Below are 7,728 nucleotides of genomic sequence, written 5' to 3' on the forward strand. Positions count from 1 at the left end.
GCAATGTTATACATAACTCAAACTGTATTATTATGACAATTTAAATTCTTCACAATATTATTATGTTCGAATAACCTTGTACACTGTTTATAATATTACGAGAGATTTAATATACCTATTTTAAATATTATATATGATTTTCAGTCAACAAATTAATTTTATATACCTATCTAAATCTATATTAACCATCTTAAGAACTGCGTTTAAAATTGCAAATTGTTCATACTCTATGGGAGTAAAATAGAATATTTTTTGAATTTTAGGCTGATTTGTATACATAAAATTACACATACAATAATAAATTAAATTACGATTGACAAAAAAAAAAAAAAAATTATTAATAAACATAAAATATCATCATTTGATAGATAGCCAATTGGTAACAATGCGTAGGTAGGTATATCAATAATTATTAATCTTTATTGAATTAATATCAGGACGTGTTTGAACAATTAATTTTAAAGCTTAATAGCTAATACTTGATTCAAATTTCAAAATAAACTACATTTTTAATGTACCTATAATAGTAGTAGTTTATAATAATATAAAAATTGTTTTCAATTCATTAATAATTTATTCGTACATTTTATTTATGATAATTGAATTGATGCATGCTTGATTTATTTTAGCTTCTATTTGTTATGAACACGCTAATTAGGAAATACTATAATACCATGTTACTTAAATCATTAACAATCTATTCTTAGATGAATAGTATTGTTTAAAAATCAATTCCCAGTTCTCCTTGCTAAAATAAAACAATGAATAATTTCATTCATCTGTTATCACTTGTAAATTTTTAACGATAAATCATTTGTAAAATGTCGGCTTAACCTAGTTTTTAGTGTGGGCGAATAGTAGTCATTTGCTTTGAGTGTGACTGCAAAGTTTACAAGCTTGGTGTATTATACCTATTGTTATTATTATTCGTCTGGACTACAAATCAACAATAATAATATGTTATCACTTATCACTAATCAAATTTATAAGATTATCATCAAAATTGAGCACAGTTTATAATAATAATAGTGTCTTGTATTTTTTAAAGATATTTATTTTAAGCTATTTATTTATCATGGGAATCTATTAGGTTCCAAGTATATGTCACTATAATAGATATGTTAATTTTGGATTAAATGATAAACCGTAATATACAAAGACGATTTTAATCTTAGTGTAGGTAAACATTTTGAAAAATCGTTATGATTTTTTTTTTTACTAAGTAACAAACATTTTATCGACTCAAATAAAAAGAAAAATTATAAAAGTAGAACATTTATAGTCTATTCATTTATTCCTTTTTTAATAACCAAAAAAACAAAGTCTTTTTGTAAAAAACTGATGTTACCAAAATAATACAATTTCTTGATGTTTTTTTGTTAACCTATAACCAATAATTAAAAAAAAGAATGGGAAAATTACTATTTTTTACTTCTGAACTAGATCATATTATTTTATACTAAAAACCACCCTCAATGTTGAATAATTTAACCATTTTTTAGGTTAAAAAACGGGTTGTCAGGCACAAAAATAAAATAACTACACACACTCATTTTCACAAATAATAAATACAAATATTTTACTATTTTTATATTTTATATTTTGTTCTAAATATTTATTAATAAAAACGGAAAATGTCATGTCTACTAGGATTTTGAAAAACGTGACACAAAAATACCTTGTGAAAACTCACCAAAGTAAATATACATTATAAAATATTTATGATTTTTATTTTCTAGTTTTAAAATTGTGTTGTCAAGATATCATTTCTCATCAAATATGCTTTAAAAATATGCTCTCACAACAACAAAATAACTAAATATACAAAAATATACACTTGTTTTAATATTTTTTTCGTAGTTTTGTAAAAATAATTTCAAGATTATTTAGAAATAAATTTAATAAATTAATAAAACCATGCAAATTCAACAACTGGCAAGTCCTATATAGAACACCCATTATTATCTATACCTATCTGATGTCATAAAACTTTCATATTATTAGAGAACTATCGGAAATTTTTTTAAATGAACACTGCTGCTTCTAAATTTGGTAAGTAAAAATTGTATTATCAGTCATATTTCCTGCAACTGTATTATTTAGTTTGACACAATCTCTGCAATTTGGCCGTGCAAAAATTTAAAATGCGAAAGAATCCGGTTTATTTTTTTTTTTTATTATCAACACGAAAATACGTCAAAAATATAACTCTTACTTTATAATAACAAGTATCTTGGTAATAAAAGATAACGAACCAGCGTAATAAGGGCACGTGACTTACCTACGTATTAGTGGTGCAAAAATACCTGTTCTCAGGGGAATCAAAAAATATTCCGAAACGAGGAAAAACTGTGGTATGAATAAAAAAACAATGTTGATACCATACATTGCTAACGCTAAGCTTTTAACATTCAATAGTAAAATGGCACTGATAATTTTTTTAATCGTTTGAATAATACATGTAATTTAATCAATTTAATGCGTACGTTTTATTTTATTTTTTAATAATAAACTCAATTTTTATTTTTTAACCTATTCATGGGTTAAAATTGTTGGATTGTAGAGTGTAGTATTATATTGCAATATTAAAGTTTAATACTAGTTATAAGTTATAATGTGTTAGTTAAAAATCCATGATATACTTAGTTATCCTACAAATCAAAACGAATTTGCAAATATAATCAAAAAAGTAATCATATATGGTAAATGATTAAAATATTTTTTGAAAAAAACAAACTGCTTATTTTATATTATAAAATGTGTTTAATTTGTTTATCATATAAATTAAATAATAATATAATAAAGTAAAATACTAAAATTATCTTTCCCAATACGTGGCAGGCTCAATATAATATGTATAATCCGTAAAATATTACAAGTCAATTGTCGATGTAACAAATAAGATTCGTACATAATTTATATTATATTATTTTATTTATACAGTATGTTTGTGCTTGTCAATTGGTTAATATTTTAATTATTAATTTTGAAATACGATGTGTGCAGTTCATTGTAGGTAATCATAATATTATTGTAAGTTTTTTTGGTTTATTAATACTCAAAAAAAAAAAACAATATTTTTACTTATTTTCATGTTTTACGAAAGTCTATAAGGATAGCTAATTTACTTGAACATATTAAAAGGTAAATTTATTTATAATAGTTCCTACTTCTACAGAGTGATACTTTTATAACTTAATAATAATAACAAAACAAACTAATTTTACATTTACTCGAAAAGTGTTAATGATATTGAAAAAGATTTACTTTTAGATAATCTAAATTCATTACAAAACAACTATTTTGAAAAAACTAAATATTACTATTTTTATTGTGTTCATTTTGTAATGTTTTGAAATTATATATCACTAGCTGACCCTGTGCACTTCATTGCATTGTAAAATAGTTGCTCTTGTTGGATTTTCCACTATACTTTGAACATTGTCTCGTGAAAAGTATACTCTTTGGCTGTTTTCTAAATGTACAGCTAACTGTACTACAGAAGGGTGTGTGTTATGTATAGGACATTCCAACAATCTCCATACCGCTTCCGATGTACTTATGTACCGTCCGTTTAAATAATTGTCAACTTCATCATGGGCATTTTTCACACCAAACGTTGCCTGATCAGAACCTTTGTTTATATACTTAGGTACAAATGTATTTTATAGCTTGAACAGAATGACAGTATTCCACGTTTATGTGGGCGTTAAAAGTTCTACAGAGAATTGGATAGTACGGGACGATCCATGTGTCTATAGTAACAGTCCTTCCACGTATACTCAAAGTAGTTACCTGACCACCATTATCAACGTTTCGGCGTCGATAAATAGGATACCCATCTTCCCCGGTTTGGGTATCAGTGCCAAAACGGCGTGGACATTTTTTTGAACATATGCCATTTTTCATGCACGGTGATGTTGGATTATGTTTTCCACATGGCCCGTGTACCATGTTCTTGATCACAATGTCAAACAACGCCGGATCATGATGTTTATCCGGTATCTCAGCAAACATAATCTTGTCAATTTCGTCAGGTTGTATTTTATTTTCTAGTCAAAACAACATGTGACAGTGTGGTAAACCCCGTTTTTGCCACTCGACACTGGCCATATGACATTTGACTTTTCCGTAAATTTTTTCTTTTGTAAATAGTTTAATAAGTTTCTTCATTTTTAAATGAAAGACCCTTGCTATAATGACATGTCAGTCGAAATATCGTTGTCCAGAAAAGAGTTCTTGCTTTATTTCTTCCCACTCAGGGTTGCAAGTAAAAGTAACAAATAAGTCAGGCCTTCCGTAATTTCGAAGTATGTCATAGCGTCATGCGTTTTTTCATGCATGTATCGTGGTGAGCCCGTGAAGGATGAGGGCAAGATAACTTGTTGACCAATATTTGCAGCATTTACGTTGCCATCCCTATTTAAAGCATATCTTAAATGTATATAATCGTCAGCTCTTAACTTTTGTTGGTTTCGGAATATAAAATTCAATCTTTCCGATATCATTTTAGCCATCATGTCAACGCAGTATTCACTGAACAAATCTCGGTAATGATGTAAAGTATTGAAACTTCTATCTTTGACCATTAGTCTGTATGCATAAAACTGCATACAGGAAACTGTTTTGTTTTTTGATGAACCTTGTTGCTGTATAGTCAGATAATAGCCATCTTCTCCTTTCACAAACATCAAAGGATACTGCAGGGGATCGTAAGCACGATGCAATTCAGACACTATTTGGCCATCTTTACAATGTAGTATTATATCTCTAGGTCTTTTATCTTTATCTACTAACAGGACTGCAACTTCGTTTGTTGTAGAGGAGTTGTATCTTCCTCGATGTTGATTTTGTGATGTGCGATTGGCGTGAATTATTAATTTCAAGTTGTCCTTGAAAGAGTTGGTTTCTAAATTGTATTTGAAACTGCGTATATATTCGTTATGGCTATTTAATACGGTTTGTAACTCATTGATCAAATCGGTTTTTAAAGAGGGGCCCATGTTTGATTGCAAAGAAAGTTGATCCGCATCAGAAACGAAATATATCTGTAAAAATTTCGAACTTTGACCTGTTTTAGGAAGAAGACTACCAATTAAATGATAAATCTGACCCTCTATCTTAAAAGTAGGCATAAAGTTTCCTTCGCAAATTTCTTTGGCACCGAACGATGTCATTTGAAATAGTGTATTATATTTACATATATGTTTTAAAAAATGCGTATAATACTTATGATTACATGTCAAGAGACTATTTAATGGTTGTGGTGGCTCTTCAATATCAGGGAGAATCACTTTACCTCCAGTACAACACATACCATTTGGTTCATCACTCCATTTTTTTGCAAAACACTTACTACAGGTTTTACTCATTGCTCCTATTGTTACTGCTCTCTGCTTTGCATAATCGATGTGTGATCATAATTGAAAGCTGATCTATAACTTTGAGGGGTACTTCGATTGCGTATTCTAGATATTCGTTGTCCCTGTACCGTAGTAGCAAGGCTCTGCGAACGTTCGATTCTAGACTCAGTCTGTGTATGCTCATAGGAAGTCTCTCCCATTCGGTGTACTTTAACTGATATTGTTTTGGATGTATGTCTTGATAGTTGGGATTTTCTTTTAGGCATACTGACGTTATTTATTCAGAACAAAACGTAACGTAATAAAACCGAAAGTAGTTCGGAAAATAAATTATTATTAAAACAGTGTCGAAAGTTTAAACAAAATAAACGCAGTAACCATGACTAAATAAACTCGTAAATAAATAAATAAACAAAAATTTCTATCGTAAATCTCCAAATTCCTGTTTGAGCATCTACCGGGGGTGATCAATTCCCTCTTTAAATTAGCCTATAACACTCATAAAGAATGTGGATTTCTATTAGTGAAAGAATTTTCGAAAACAATTCAGTAGTTCCAGAGCTTACTTTTGACAATGGTAACTAACGACTCCTCTTTACATAATAGTATAGATAAGTTATCATACATTTGTAAATTATGTAACTTAGGTAATAACGTAAATTTCTAGCCAATATCATTAATGCCTATCATTGGTAACTATACGATATTGTCAATGCCTATGCATTAACATGACAATATAGGCAAATAGGAAATGTTGTAAAAATCGAATATTTTGTTAATACATTTACAACAAATATGACTAGAAAATCTACTACCGCTAGACAATGTTGATAATTTTGTTTAACGAGGTATTTAAATTGAGTTCAAAATTTAAAATATTAAGCACAGTAGGTACACAGACAAATCGGTTGACCATACACTATATATATAATATGTAATGTCTATGTAATATGTTATGTAATGTGCTATTACGCGTGCGTGGGTAGTGGATACATATAATATTATGACAAATAAGTTGGCCGTTATCGTGATTTCTATTGTATACCTATAGATTTATTTGATGTGCCCGATGCACTGCTATTTTTTACTATACGACCGTTGACATATTATTAGTATAATAGTATAATATTACAGAGCCCGAAAGTATGTTATGGAATACTTAAGATAGGTACTGATCAGATTATTTTTAATTAACGTTAACATTCTAGTCCAGAGATTTTCAATCTTTTCGGGTCCACCCTCTCCCGATATAAAAAATATTTTATTGGCTCCTATATTAAAAATTATAATAATAAGCAACAATACCTACATTATTTACTGTGGACGAGGTTCCCTTGATATAATATCTGACGACGTCCCGGGGAGCAGCGTCGTACAGGTTGAAAACACTGTCCTTGTTAATATCGTATATTATAGTCTTATTTGATCGGAAAAATCGTTAATGACTATAATAATAGTCATATTTGCTTCTTTGATATAGTAATATAATATGTTATGTTTACCGTACCTACAATTGTTTATTATAAAAACATTTTACCCTTAAGGTGCCCTCGTTGCTTCTTCAATGGGTTCGCGAATTCACAGTTGGTTTGTTCCGCGAAAATCACTCCAGTGATTTGATGTGTCAATAGTATTAACTTAATCATTCAACTTAATTTATTCAAAAAAACTTTACTTAGTATTTGCATTGAATATTTAATAGATTATTCTAAATTTTAATTTTATTATTTTTTATATGCCTATTTCTTAAAGACACGATAATTTATGACTTATGAGGAATGTTTTGTTATATTTTAAAGGTTTTTGTAACTTATCAACAACAATCATTTATCATGCATATGTTGAATAAAAACTAAAAACTTTGAAATATTTATAAATAGTTAAAAGTCGTATTATTTCTAGAAAATAAATAAATAACTATTTGATAAAAGTGTCTAGTCTTTACGTTTATAATTTGCATTAGAATTATGAAAAAAATAAAATATATAGCGTAAAAATTTCTATTTTTATTTAGTTATTCACACTTCTAAAGAAAATGTAAATGCTGAAAATTTCCTACTATTGACGTCCCAATATCAACTGGCTCAAATTTTCTCTTAGAATTCTTCTTGATTTTAATGTTTAAATTGAATCAAATAGTATACTTCAAAACATGATATGAACAAAAAGATAAAATAAAGTAAACAATAACGAAATATTTTAAAGACATAATTAGCAAACCATTTAGATTGAAATTATTTTTTTCATACCATTTATTTTGACTGTGATACTATACCGGGTGATTCATTTATCATTGAACACTGATTATTTCAAAAAGTGTACATTTTTTTGAAAATATTTTTTTTACATAGTTTCAAGTCGCTTA

This window comes from Acyrthosiphon pisum, chromosome X (assembly GCF_005508785.2).
Source record: "Acyrthosiphon pisum isolate AL4f chromosome X, pea_aphid_22Mar2018_4r6ur, whole genome shotgun sequence".
NCBI classification, from domain to species: Eukaryota; Metazoa; Arthropoda; class Insecta; order Hemiptera; family Aphididae; genus Acyrthosiphon; species Acyrthosiphon pisum.